The 15,293-nt window shown below is 37.4% G+C and overlaps 1 long non-coding RNA gene across 1 annotated transcript; it reads right to left on the bottom strand.

Moving 5' to 3' along the window:
• Positions 1 to 1,508: 1,508 nt before the first annotated feature.
• LOC141561350 (uncharacterized) lies at positions 1,509 to 13,256 on the bottom strand. Its single transcript, XR_012488031.1, has 3 exons — positions 13,012 to 13,256; positions 4,457 to 4,596; positions 1,509 to 4,149 (listed from the first exon to the last, which is right to left on the bottom strand). It is a non-coding gene; the product is annotated as an uncharacterized LOC141561350 (long non-coding RNA).
• Between the last annotated feature and the right edge of the window lie 2,037 nt (positions 13,257 to 15,293).

The raw sequence follows: 15,293 nt of genomic DNA, 5'->3' as shown, positions 1-15,293 counted from the left end.
ATCTCTTGGGAATCAGATACAAGTCAGAGACATATTGAGATCCTGTTGGCAGCTTTCAAAGTTTTTCCATGTATATTTCCTCAAGAGTATCTTAAAATATGTCTTTCCCCCAAGAAGCTCTAACATTAACTCCACTCTTTATGCAGGTATTCAGCAAATCATGTTCAGCATTTTCTCCTTCAGTTAGAAGTCACATTTCTTTTCAAATACGTGGCAAGTAAAATACCTCAATATTGGCGGGAAGTCTAAAAGCTTGTTGATTGTTTAATTAAAGGAGTTTCAAATTAAATTTTTTAAATGGCTCACAGTTTCTGTTTGGAGAAGTAAGTAAAATGATCGGAAGAGTTGTTTTTATTATGCTTCTAAAAGCAACTGGAAATACCATTTCTAGTAAAATTTGGTCAAAAGGTCTGTAGAATAACAGAAGACTAATGTCATTGAGTAAAAATTTAGAAGGCCCCAAATATGGCAAAAGCCAAATAACATAATCAAAAATAAAATTAAGTATACTTTAACAGACAAGAAATTACCAATAATTTATATGACTATAATTTCTGAATAAGCTACTTGATTATAGCAAGAAGGATAACTTGTTAGATCAAAGATAAAAAAATAGCACAAAGCCAGAGGAATAAATATAAAAAGAAAAATGACTTTCAAAAAAAGTTATTGATGCTTTTTTGAAAAATGGGCTTTATGGGACATCTAGGTGGTGCAGTGGATAGAACATCAGCCCTGAAGTCAAGAGGACCTGTCAAATATGGCCTCAGACACTTCACACTTCCTATCTATGTGACTCTGGACAAGTCACTTAACACCAATTGCTTCAGCAAAAAAAAAGGGGGGGGGTTGGCTTTAGACAATAAAGGTCAGTTGGCTTTCTTTTAAATACTATTTTTTAAACATAATACTTTGTTTTAAAAGTTTAACTAATATGAGTCAATTGGCATAACAACAGCGAAAGAACCTAAAGGCTGTCTTAATCAATCAACTTGTATTTATTAAGTACCCACAACATATATTTATAAAGCTGGGTACTCAGGACTCAAATACAAAAATCAGAATTCCTGCTAGGGAAGGATCTTATATTCTACTTACTTGGAAAGTAGAGAAATAGGAGAGAGAGGACAATGGTGTGCAACTGGATTTAATTTGTTTATAAAATCTTATGGAGAAAGAGAGTGGAAAATTATCTGCTTTTTAAGAGAGAGGAGCTAGAACAGGCAAAACCAATTGAAAGAAAACTTGGTGAAAGATCCAACTAAGCAAAATTATCCTGGGGTCATCTAAGGAAACTGTAAGAGCAACATTTTTTTTTAATTGGAAAAAATAAAGATTTTTTTTTATTATTGCAACAAACTCTTTTCCCCAACAAAGGCATGATAGTCACAGTCCTAGATATACTTATTGGAAAGACAGAAATGGCTCTTAAGAGAATAAAGAAAAAAAACAGCTAAATTAGACCATGTGTACCCAGAGTCTAAAATGGATAATATGGATATGACAAAATTTGTGAGGATTTTAAAGAGTATCAAGTTACCAGATATCTTGAAAAAGGGATGATAACAAAAGTAGAAAAAAATTTCAGACTTTATTATTACCATAAAAAGGAGAAGAACAAAATGGAAATATCAATAATGGCTGATCTATAGGCCTACTTTCCCAAATATGAAAAAATTTTATGAGAATAATTTACATAGACAAAGAGGACATCCTTAATGGGGTTTTAGCAGAGAACAGATAAGCTTTCACAAATTATATGTTATATTTTTTCCCATCTCTACCAATTCATTGGCCAAATTTTTACTGAAAAGAATTTTTATTTTAAAAATTAAGAGAAAATGAAATTTCATGGTGCTTAATGACTGTTTACTCTTCAAAAATACATTTGATTGAGTAGAACAAAAGTTCCTAAAACAGGGATCTGTAATCTCCATTTGCATTATGGATCTCTTTAGCATTTTGATAAAGCCTATGGATTCCTTTCTCAGAATGTTTTTAAATCAATAATATAAAATATATGGGATTACAGAGAAAAATCAATTATATTAAAATAGTTAAGATTTTTTTTTAAAGTTCACAAATTCCAAGTTAAGAATACATCTTTAAAAGTGTTTCCAATAAGTGTCTTCTATCCATAGATCAAAATTTTGCCAGATTTCTTGAAAAATATAACAACTATAACTTTGTACAATGACTCTCTATCAGGTGAGGTGTAAATCAAGGAGATTTATACTAGCCAAAGTCAAAGGACAAAAGGCATTTTGTCCAGAGTCTACATTAAAAAGGAAATCCTTAGAGATGCTAAAATCATTTAGATGTTCTTATTTGCAGATGACATGCTGATTGCTTCAAAACTTAGGATCATTGCAAAGCTTCATGGATAAAATCTGCAATGACTGGAATAATTTGATCACACCATTCACACAAAAATGCAAGTGGATGAACAATATCTTTTGTACAGACTCCAGCTTCTTAAACTGGTTTATGACCTCATGTGGGTTTTGTAACTAAATGTGAGGGTTCTAAAATTGTGATTTATTATCAGGAAATGTTTGATTTGTATAACTATTTTACATCTGTTTGGGATCATGTAAACATTTCTTGGACAAATGGAAAAAATTTAAGAAGCCCTGGTCTAGATTATAACTTGATTTTAGATAGATAATCTATACAGCTCATTCATTAGCACAGATACATTGAACAGATATTTCAAATTGATAATGGGCAGAGCCAAACATTAAATAGGAAGAGAGCAAACTAGATTGCAAGGCTCTTACAATAAACCTAGACTTCTTCTAGAAAAAAAGATTCATGTTTTTAACACCAATATTCTAACAGTGTTGTGCAGCTTTAAATCTTGGAATGCTTGTCTCCAGAAAAATTTTAAATTGCTCAAAAGATAACAGAAAGGCAGATTGTGGGTGTGGGTAGATTGAGACACATAACAAATGAGGAGCTATGAAGAATTACCAGGGTAAAGGATAACATAAAAAAAAATGAACAACAAAATAACAAGATAGGTTGTTCATGTAGCAAAAGTGATGGATCCCAAATAAACAGCTCCTGATATGCCTGACTGTAACAAAGTAGATGTAGTTACCATATTGCCTTGTAGGAACAGTCCTGGACCTGCCATTTAACTTATTCTCTTATCTAGTCTTAGAAAAGATTATCTCCAAAGTGATCCAGGGGTTAATATGCCTGGATATTTTCTTCCTCATTAATCAATTTTCAATCCCTCTCATTAATTAATTAGTGTGAGCCCCTTTCATAGTTCATTAAATATTAGAAATTTAATAAACCAGAAAAACCTTCTTTCTTAACAGTAAGTATTCTTGTTTTTCTGTATACTAAAATAATTTATGATTAAGTGTTAAATTATGGAATAGGTTCAATTTATTATTAAATAAAAACAGATATAAATAATTATTGTAATTGTATATTTGTAATATTTGTAATATTTCAGGTATGAGAAATGTCACTACCCGGAGCTACCCCAAAACCTTACTATAATGACAATTGATTTATCTTTCTTTGCAAAAACTTGGTCCTGCTCCTTTCAATTTCTCTTAAGATACCAAATAGAGTTTCTGCTCAGAACTGTTCTTTGCAGAGTAAAGATGCCCTTTCCAATATACTAAATTGCTTCCCTTACCATTTTAAATCCTCTTGGACTTCAATCCTTTGGAATTTTCCTAAAGTCCAAAATAAGTTCATACCTTCTACATACCTTCATATTTGATTAGAAGCAGCTAGGTATCTCATTAGGATCTGTAGTCAGGAAGTTCTAATTTAAAATTCAACTCAGACACTGGGCCAGTCACTTTTACCTCTGTCTGCTTCAGTTTCCTCAATAGTAAAGGTAGAAATAATCATAGCAATTACTTCTTGTAACTGGTCAGGTCCAAGATCTGACAATATTGGGGTGGAACTCAAAACCCACAATAAACAGAGCATTATAAACTGGCCCCTATTATTGTTTCTTAAAGTTACACTACAGGTGCAATGTTCTATGGTCTTCTCTCTGTTGATTAATTCCTGTATATATCTTGTTTGGACATAATTATTTACATATTGTCTCTCCCATAAGTCTGCAAGTTCCATGAAAGGAGAAACTTAGCTGGTGCAGTGAATAAAGTGCTGAATCTGTAAAAAATAAATAAATAAATAAATAAATAAGTAAATAAATAAATAAACTGACCCTAAAGAAATTTTGGAAAAGTAGTTACATTATGCTTTCTAATTGTATATCATCAAACTTCAGCTTGGTCCCTTGCACACAAATGGATTAATGAAAACTTGTCAATAATAAGTCTGTAATATATATTATTGAGAATAGGGACTGGTTCATTCTTTGTATTCATATTCCCAATGTTCAGGTTAAGGGTAACCAACAAACCTCAAGAACCTGTCTTTGAGTTAGAGGTATGTACCCAAGGATGTGAAGACTTACTTCCACTTGTGAAATGGTCAGATTGAGAACAATTTGTTCCGACAGGTCATAAAGGCAAGCTTAGAACTTGGTCAGATATCAAAGATGTCAAGGTCATTGATGTCTTAACTTTTGTTAAGTTGCCACTGGACTTGCTGAGTCTGGAAGAGAGAGTAAGACTGATGAAATTGTGCAAATCTGTCTCACTAAATCCAATTCACTTGGAAGTCAAGACATTATTACCCCATGATGTCACTGGAACTTTTCCAAAACAGAGGATCAACCACAACAATTACCAAGAACTAGCATAGTATCTGCCTATTGTGGGCACTTAAATGTTTGTTAATTTCAAATTGATTCAATGAGCAGTCAATCAACAAGTGTAACTTGTACCCACTAAGTACTAGACACCTTGTGAAGTGCTGAGAGAAAAATAAATAGATCAAGGATCTTACATACTGTAACAGAAAACAGCATATACACAATTAGATACAACTCATTCAAAATAAGGGGGCAAGCACTGGCAGCTAAGGATTAGGAAAGGAAGGGACCACTTAAATTAAACTTTAAAGGAGGTTGGGATTTCTGAAATGGATGTGAGGAAGGAGTGTATTCTAGGCTTGGGGGGCAGCCTCAGCAAAGACATGGAGATGCGAGATCAATTGTTGTAAAGGGCAGACCAGTCTATCTATACTGCAGAGAATATGAAGGAAAGTCATGTGTAATAAGTTTAGAAAGGTAGATTGAAACCAGTTTGTAAACCCAGATATAAGTGCTAGACAGAAGAATTTGTATTTAATCCTTGGGGCAAAAGAGAGTCATTGAGGCCTCTTGAATAAGTCAGATGTATGCTTTAGGAATAATACTTTGGCTACTATAAGGACTGTGGACTGAGGAGGGAAGAGGATGGAAGCAGGAGGGCAAATTAGGGGATTATCATAATTGTATGGGCAAGAGAGTAAGGGGCTGAACTGGGCTGGCAATTCTGTGAGTAAAGAGAAAGGGACAGTTGGAGAGGTGTTATGAGGCAGAATTACTATGATTTGAACTGATTGGATATTATTTCACGTATCATCTCTCTCTTTCTTTCTCTCTCTCTCTCTCTTTCTCTCTCTCTCTCTCTCTCTCTCTCTCTTTCTCTCTCTCTTTCTCTCTCTCTCTCTCTCTTTCTCTCTCTCTCTCTCTCTCTCTCTCTCTCTCTCTCTCTCTCTCTCTCTCTCTCTCTCTCTCTCACACACACACACACACACACACACACACACACACACTGCTCCCTCCAAATAGTGTGAAAGCTATTTAAGGTCAGAGACTGGTGAAGTCTGGCTACACTCAGACCTTCCTTCTTCATCATAATGAGAATGACTGAGAGATCTGGGAATAAATCCCCTATGTCACAAAGGAATTCTACCAATCCCTAAATGCCCCCTTATCCTGCTTGTTAATTAATGGTTGGTGTACTCCAAAGGTGCCTGGGTCTTATTGTACATCAGGTTGGTGCATTTTTTTTAAGGCTGAAGTTTCCTTGAGGATACTGAGTATAAACAGTGATACTCCCTATCTGCTGTCCTTATTGGGGTCTAGCATATAGTTCTAGACAATGCTTGTTTTTTTGGAATTCTCATCCAGGTTGCTTGTTTTATAAAAGACCAGGTTAATACAGCTGAGAAATTGAGAGCATTGTGGAGCTACTTAGCACATTTATCCTTATATCCTATATAATCCTAAAGAGTCAGATTTAAGAAACCTGTGACTCTGCTTCCATTCCTTGAGGTAACTGGACAAATTTAGTGACCATCTTTCATGTTTCTTTCATTGTCTCCCATGAAATCTAGTGCCAAGTATTTAATAGATCCTAAAAACATACCTTCCATTTGATTAGAAGCAGCTAGATATCTCATTAAAGTCTGTAGTCAGGAAGTCCTGAGTTCAAACTCAACTCAGACACTGGGCCAGTCACTTTATGCTCTGTCTGCTTCAGTTACTTCAATTGTAAAGTAGAAATAATCATGGCAGTTACTTCTCCAAACTATCATAAAGATCAAACGAGATGATATTTCAGAAGTACTTAGCATACTGCAGGACCTATAGAAGGTGTTTAACACATGCTTCTTTTCTTCCTTCTAAACTGACTAATTGACTGGAGTTTAGAAGAAAGGGTAGTTTATGTAGGCATTTCTAAATTTAGAACAAAATTTTAAAGTAAGGCATGCTTACTTTCAAGATCAATAAAGTTTCTCCTGAATCCCTTCCCCATGTCAGTGTTATCTATAATTTCCACACCTTCAGTGCTTAGTTATTTTCATACTCCCTGTCTGCCTATAAATCCATTCACTTAAAGTTGTAAATGGCTGATGAGACTTAATGTGTTTTCTGTCCCAGGGATTTTGTATTTTAATACAGGAAAAATTCTTAAGTCAAAGTAATGAATTTATAATTGTGAAATTAAGGATCATAGAACTGTATACCTATAACTTATATGTAGTTTAAAGAATGATGGGCCCAATCTCTTCATTTCAAAGATGAAGAAACTAAGGTTCAAGGAAATTAAATGACTTTCCCAATATCATACAGGTTGTGATTGTCAGAGGTGGGATCTGAATACCAACCCTATAACTACAAAGTGGAGCTCTTCTTTTTATACCAGGCTGCCTCATTTAATTAATATTTGTAGAATCAATAAGTAATGAATTCCAGACAGAAGAGAACTAGAATGCTATGGAAGCAGAAGGGGAAGAAATATTCCTAGTGGCGCTGAAATAATATCAAACAAACAGTTGTTCTTTTCATTTTTGTTCAAAACTAGTCTTAGCTGTGTGTGAAGAAGAAAGCTTCATTCCAATCACCAGTGTGCTGCTAAGGAACTTGACAAACCAGTAGCACTAGCATGGTGATAAAAGCACTGTGCTCTAAGGCAGAAGACACAGATTCTGATCCTGACTCTGATGATAATGAGGCACATGACCTTGGAAAAATCATCTCATTCCCTAGACCAGTGCCCCCATGTATAAAATAAGGAAATGGATCGCGTGATCCCTAAGATCTTTCCAAATCTAACATTTGATCATTCTACAAAATGATATATCTAGCCCAAATCCCTTATTTTACAGATGTGGAAATAGACCTAGAAAACTTAAGTGACTTGTTTAAGATCACACAAGAAAAGTAGTATAGCTCAGATTTTAACCCAGCTCCTCTCATTCCCAATCCTGAATTCTTGTCATTATACCATATTGCTTCCCCAGACTTCTTTTCATTTGGAAAATGTGTCAAAATATCCTCACACTCAGCACAATACAGCACCATCCCCAGAATAATGCTGATCATTATGATAATAACAGCAATGATGCAGCTGTTAGTGGGCAACATTTATCTCGGGAGTCTCTAAGGGAGCAGTGCAATTCTAAGAATAGTGGGAACACCAGGACTTCCAACTGAGAGAATGTAAAATTCATCACTCAGAAATGGAATCCTTCTTTTTGCATCATTTGTTAAGCTCAAGAGAAGAGGCTGGGATTCCTCATCCATTGCCTCAGCTGTGTGCAAGAGATGAATCAGAACTCCAGAATCCAGCTTGTAGAGAGAATCCTGGACTAGGACCTGTGGCATTCGCTTCCAGATTATTTTTACAATAAATATATATCTCTCATTGCTTATACTTTGTAAAATACTTTTATCATAGCAACCCAACAGATAGGCAGGCCAGGTATTATTATCCTTTGTTTTTCAGATGGTTGAAACAAATTGTCTACAGTGACATAGTCAGTAAGAGTCAGTTCAATCTGGACTAGTTCTTCTAAATTAGTGACAGGGCTTATACCCTTTGTGGGGTGCACTTGTCATTTTATTGTACTTGGATTAATACTGCCAATTTGAGGGCTTACAGAAGGACTAGCACCTCTGGTAGGATTTTCTGAGCTCAGGGTTTCTTATCTATTTTTGGTATCCACCTCTCACCCAACTCTCACTTAGAGGCCCAAGCTGTAGCTTGCACAGCAGCCACATTTCAGTAAAACCATCTCCCCAGTTGGGGTAAACCAGGTTGAGGGTAACTGACAGATGTTCATCCCCGAGCTTGTGAAGGCTTCCACCAGTGGAATAGGCAGATGAAAACAATTTGTTCCAACATCTATGAAGGCAGCTGAAGTAGCTACTGTAGAGAACTAGAGCTCTGTCAGACATCAAACCCTTTAAGATCGTCTATTACATCCCATCACCAGTTCTTCTCACTTTCTTTGTAGGAGGCAATCAAAATTAAATGACTTGCTCAGGATCACAAAGCTTGTAAGTATCAAGTGTCTGGAGCCAAATTTGAACTCAGATCCTCCTGACTCCAAGGCTGGTACTCTATCCACTGTGCCACCTACTTGTTTTTGTCCTGACTTTTGACCTGCCAGAGTGAAGTTGGTGATTTGGGGCACTTCTGCCTTGCTTACCTCCCATTCACTTGCAAGTCAAGATATCACCTCTTGGAGTCATTGGTCCTCTTTGAAAATACAGGATGAGGGGCCACTAAGTGGTGCAGTGGATAGAGAACCTGAGTTCAAATTTGGCTTCAGACACTTAACACTTCCTGGCTGTGTGACTCTGAGCACAACACTTAACCCCAATTGTCTCAGAAAAAAAAAAAAAAGAAAGAAAGAAAGAAAGAAAGACAACAGTCCTACCAACTTATAATGGCCATGTGCCTAGCTTTGGAGATTGGACTACAGTGTCTCCTTTTATAATGACTTACTAAAAAATCTATCTATAGTGAGGGAAAGTAGGTAGCTACAGAAGCTTGGCAGGCAGTAGGAAATGGTGAAAAAAAAATAGCGCATCAGCAGTTAGGATGTCCTGGATATAAATTCCATCTCACAATGTGACCCTGGACAGAATGCTTGACCTTAATTTTTTCATCTTTAAAATGGGGATAATAATCCCTATAACATGTACTTCTAGAGCTCTAGTCCTGAGCTCTCTGTTAATAATGAAGCTTGTGCCCTTGGTCAAATGATCTCATTTCCCTGGACTAATCCACAGGATTAGTTTGAATCTCAGGCCTGTACACAGATAATGAGAGATAAAACACTTATTAATTAGGCACTATATTTCAAGCACTGTCCTAAGAGCTAAAACATAAATATAATAAATGCTTGTTGCCTCTTTTTGTCTCCCCATCCTTTAGAACAGTGTTTGGTGTGTAGCAGGCATTAATGTTTATTGACTAACTAAAATATAAACAACAAAAAAGGATAGTTTTAACCCTCAAAAAGCTTACACTTCAATGGGAGAAAATGAAAAAATAAAGCATAAAAAGAAGGTAAAAGGGAGGTAGGGAAAAGACACCCAGACAACAAGCAAAGTAAGTCTTCGAAGTCATAGGCTGAATTGGGTTTGAGGATTAATTTTTGCCTCCTATGACTCATGGTTAGGGATAACTTTCTTTTGTTGTTTGCTTTTCAGTCAATCAACATTTATTATGCACCATTAAGTGCCAGACACTGTGCTAGGAGATGAGGACACAAATGTGAAGACTTCAAAACTTTTCTGTGCTTGGTTCTGCACCTGTGACATGGGTGATCTTGAGCAAGATACCTCTGATCTTTGGGCCTCAATTTCCTTATTTGTAAAACGAGAGATTTGGAGGAGATGATCTCTAAGCTGTCTTTTAGGTATAAATCTTGTGCTTTTACAACTTGGTGACTAGAGCATAAAACAGTTGGCGCCAGGCAAGGACAAAATGTTGTATTATTGCTACATCAGCTCCCCCGGCTTTCGGAGACCCTCCAGCCTCAAAATAAGTTGTTTTAAAGGTCCCTTAAAGACTTCTTTGATTTCTGAGTTGTTACAAAACATCCCTTTGATACAATTAGAGTAAACGGTTTCCTGTGAGTTATGGAGACAGCTTCAGCAGCCCCATATTTAATGGACTTTCTGTTGCTGTTATCTGACAAAGATATGTCGGCTGAATTTTCTTTACAAAACCGGTATATGTTGGTGGTGGTGGATTTTTCCCCTCCCCCTCATTTTTGGGTTTAGAAAATCTTCTGGGGACATTTCATTGTCACCGTCTCACAGTCTGTGAGGTAATGGATATAGTGTTCTGAAGGCCTCAGCCTAGAGAATATTGAAATAGAAGAAGGAAAAAAAAAAAACAGGACAAAAAAGTGGTTCGGAGCTTAAATGGGGGGGACAGGGCTTGCTGGAGCTCTTTCAAGACCCCTCTGGTGTTTCCAGCTGGATTCCCCTTCAGTAAATGAAAGGGTCATCTGGTTATGTTATTTTATGGCCCAAATGCAGATACGGTCTGCTGCCTCTGTTATACCCTGATAATTTTGTTTTCCTGATGAGTTGGCCATCAATGATCTGACACGCAGTTAGAGTTTATCTCTGCCGCTGCCTGAGGAGGAACAAGGGTGTGTGTGTGTGTGTTGAGGGGGGCTGCGGGGTGGGAAGCAAGCCTGCTTTTCATTAACATTAGGCCAGCTGCACCAAAACTTCACACACACACACACACACACACACACACACACACACACACACACACACACACGAGTTCATGACAGGGTTAGGGAAAGGAGGGGCTGAGGGACGGGGTTATTAGCCACTGCTGATGTTTTCTTTGCTGGAGTGTGTCTATATGGTGAGGGAGGGGGATTCCTCTCCTAATGAACTGGGCCCCTTCCCCGGGAGAGGGGTGGGCTGGTTCCTGGGCTGGGCAACTTCCTGGGGGTGCCCAAGAGAAGAGGCTTTGCGATCATGACAAATTATCCGGGCTCATTTTGTGACGTGAACTGTGGCCCATTAGGGAATGAGCTGACACCAATAAATTCATTTCGCTTACAACCTCATGCTGCACTTGAATTGAAGTTCTAGAGGTGAAAGACATAAATTTGCCAGGTGGGCAGCCCACCGTCCTCCACCTCCCCTCCTTTGCAGACTGTGCCATCACCTTTCCCTGCCCGGGCAGGCGCCGAATGGAGATCAGCTGCCTGCTCCAACAGCCGCCTGCTGCCAGCCTTTAATAGCTTCTGCTAATTATTTTCTAATCAAAGGAAAAGAAGGTGGGGGAGGGGGACATATAGGAGAGAGGCAGGGAGAGAGAGAGAGAATCACGAGCCAGTAGATCTTTCTCGTCGCAGAACTTCCCTTGTAACTAATCCGAATACCCTGAACCTCAAATTCCTAAAGGATTCTAATGGTGTCCAAGAGATAGGGGGAGCAAGGGTCAAGGAGGTCAAGCAGGGTTTAGATTTATTATGGAATGAATAATCTTCCTTCATGCTCTATTTTAGGACACATTTTACACATAGACATTATCACTCCAGTTTTGACTTGGACCTACCCCTCCTCAACTCCCCTCACCCTCAATTAGGCATTATCTACAATTCACAAAAGGAAATTTTCCTAATTCTTGGAGTGGTGGAGGTGGGATGGTGGGAAGAGAGAGGACAGAGAGGAGAGAGAACAAGAACAAGATGAAAAGGAGGGATAAAGGAAGGAGGGGAGAAGGCAAAGAAGAGAAGGAAGAGAGAGAGAGAGAGACAGAGATAGAGACAAAAAGAGAGACAGAGGTAGAGAGACACAGAGAGAAACACACAGAGACAGAAAGAAACAGACAGATACACAGAGAAAAGCAGAGAGACAAAAAGAGAAAGAAAGAAACAGAAAGAGACAGAGAAAGATGCAGAGACAGAAACAAAAAGGGACACAGAGAAAAAGACAGAGAGACAGAAAGAGACAGAAAAAAGACAGTGAGACAGAGAGAGCTAAAGGTAGAAAGACACAGAGAAACAGAAAGAGACAGAGAAAGATGCAGAGACAGAAACAGAAAGGGATAGAGAAAAAGAGAGAGACAGAAAGAGACAGAAAAAGACAGTGAGACAGAGAGAGCTAAAGGTAGAAAGGCACAAACAGAAAGAGACAGAGAAAGATGCAGAGACAGAAACAGAAAGAGAGAGGACAGAGAGAAGAGAGAATCAGTAAATAGAGTACTTGTCTTGGAGCAGACCTAAATTCAAGTTTTACCTTTGATACATACATTAGTGTATGACCATGGACAAGTGACAAGTTCTGATTGTCCCAGGCATCTCTCTAAGACTATAAGCAAGAGACAAGTTGCTGATCATATCCATGGAAGCTGTTCCCACATCAAGAGTCCCCAATATCGATAGATTCACAGCTCCAGCTCCCCTCCCCAGGATAAAACAACTATATCATATATACATATATACATATATATATGTACATATACATATATATATGTATGTATATCTATCAAGACACATTTTGTGTATATATGTACATATATATGCACATACATATATTCTCAGAGACACATATATACATACATGCACAATATATGTAAATTTCTATGGGTTTTCACTAAGAATTTTTTTAAAAACACTTTATCTTCTGCCTCAGGTGGTAAATCAGCAGAGTAAGCAGGTATTACATATTACAGGATATAAGTAAGGGCTTGGGAAATTTCAAACATCTACATCTACACAAAATGTTTCCATAAGTAGTAGATTTTTTTCCCCAAACATTTTCTAATACCTGGAAAGCTGGGAAAAACCCATCCCAAACGAGCTTACCAGTCACAGCTGTTAACATGGACAAAATGTAGGACCACTCTCTGTCTTGCCAGGTGACAGTTCTCCTCAACAGATGCCCTGTGCAGCTTAAGGTTTAAAGTTTTATGGAGCCCCAGTATTAGTAAAGAATTTTTAAAATCCAACTGGTTTGCCAAGCCAAAAGCAAGTAGGGAACCATAAGTGCATTTTCAAAATGTCACCGATTAATCACAATGACTGATGAATTCAGGTCATCAGTACAATCAGGTGCAGAGAAGAAAAGGAGCTCGTGAAGCCGGAGTGTGCCTCTGTAGAATTCATAATAGAGAGGCACTGGAGCTCAGCTGCCAAATAGGGAGCTGAGGATCTTTGGGAACAGTGCTATTTCATAATATACCGATTCAACAGTCTTTAAACACACCCCTAATAATGGGAAACTGGGACTTCGATTTTTAGAACTGGGAGGAAACTTGGCTTTCACCTAGCCCAGCTCTCTCAATTTATAAGTGAAAGAGACAGAGGTTCAGACATTTGTCCAAAGGTTACAAGCTAGTAAGTGTTAAAAACCAGTGTTCTGTCTAGTATACCAAGCTATCTTCCACACACCATCAATCAGGTATTTCCCGGGCACTGAATGGTAATGCATGAAGTTTTCTTTAACATTGTGTTACTACTGCTTGGCCCACAGGGCTAGGGTACTGTGCCACTCCCTACTCCATTAAAGGTCCCCTCTGCTCAATGTCTAGTACACAGGTTATTTTAGCTTCAGTTCTGAGGGAGGCTGGTCTTTTATGAGAACATGACTGGGCTCCCTTCTCTCACACCCTTCAGCTTAAGTCTCTACCTGACTACCCAGGAAAATCTGGGTTTTGGCAAAAGAGGCAGTAGAAGGACACCCAATTTATAAAAATAAACAAAAAAACTTGCCTAGTATTTTAGGCTTACAATTTATAAAATGGTAGAGCTGAAGGGGGGTTTTAAGAGGGAAAAGTTTAACAACTGGCTCTCCAGGAGGGGGAAAAAGCCTTTTAATTAAATTAAGATTCTTTAAAGTTAAATTTAATTAATCACAATTTTAAGTTTAATTTCCATTATTAACATTTTCTCTATCACTTTTTTAAAGTGACTTGTCCAAGGTGACATAGCTGGTAAGTGTCAAGTATCTGAGATCAGATTTGAATTCAAGTTTTCTGGACTCTAGGGCTAGTGCTCTATTTACTGTAACACCTAACTGACCCTATGCAATCAATAAAACAATAAAGCACTAATGTGTAATTTTTGCTGATTTCCAAGATGAAAATGTTCATAATGAAAATTTAATGATCCACTAGTACACCCCTTTGAAAATATATATGCTTATAAGATCATAAGATTTTAGAGCTAAAAGGCATTTTAAAGATTATTTAATTCAGATTCTTCACTTTTACAAATGAAGACACCAAGGTCCCCAATTTAAATACTTACCCAGGATCAGCCCAGACTCCAAATTTGGGGTGTTTATCTTATACCACATAAATAAGAAGCTGAGGCTCACTGACATGAAGTTATCTGATAAGATTAAAAAAGCTAATAGATGGCAGAGCCATGGCTAAAACTCAAGGGTATCTGTTTCAACCTCATACTCTGACAAGACTCACACTTTCATAGTATATGAATTTACAAAGTGCTTTTTAAAAAATTATATGAAGTAAATGGTGCAAATGCTATTAACCTCATTTTATAAATGAGAAAATTGGGGAGGGGGAAAGGAGATTAAATGAGCTACTTTTCACACAACTAATAGGTGTAAGTAAGAGTTGGAAATTATAACTAAGGCCTCTTAATGTTAAGGTCACACATTGTAGTGTGATCTCTAAAACCCATTTCCCAGAATCACCATTTTGTTGAAACAGGCATAAAACAGCAGAAGTGTCATTGGGTGGCCATCCCATGCCTCAAAGTCTGCTCATCCTATCAGTTTCTTCTCAATGATACTATTCTGTTCAGCATCTCATTTGCTGCCACATTCTGGAAATTATCAATAGCATGTGTATGAAAAGACAGAGATAATCTTTTGATGGGGTCAGAAACAACCATTCTATGTGGCCTTGGACAAATTATATTATATCTATGTGCCTCCGTTTTGCCTATAAATGAGGAAATTGAACTATGTGATCTTTAAGGTCATTGCCAGTTCTAACATAGGAAATGTTATGCACCCTATCCAAAGCCACATATAAGTAGAAATGGCCAAACTGAAATTTAACACCATGTCATTTTTTTGTTTGTTTGTTTTCTGAATAATGTAGATTGCTTCTCCATTT

This window comes from Sminthopsis crassicaudata, chromosome 3 (assembly GCF_048593235.1).
Source record: "Sminthopsis crassicaudata isolate SCR6 chromosome 3, ASM4859323v1, whole genome shotgun sequence".
Classification (NCBI taxonomy): Eukaryota; Metazoa; Chordata; class Mammalia; order Dasyuromorphia; family Dasyuridae; genus Sminthopsis; species Sminthopsis crassicaudata.
The sequence above is the reverse complement of the archived record's forward strand: the minus strand, read 5'-3'. Positions and strand labels throughout refer to the sequence as shown.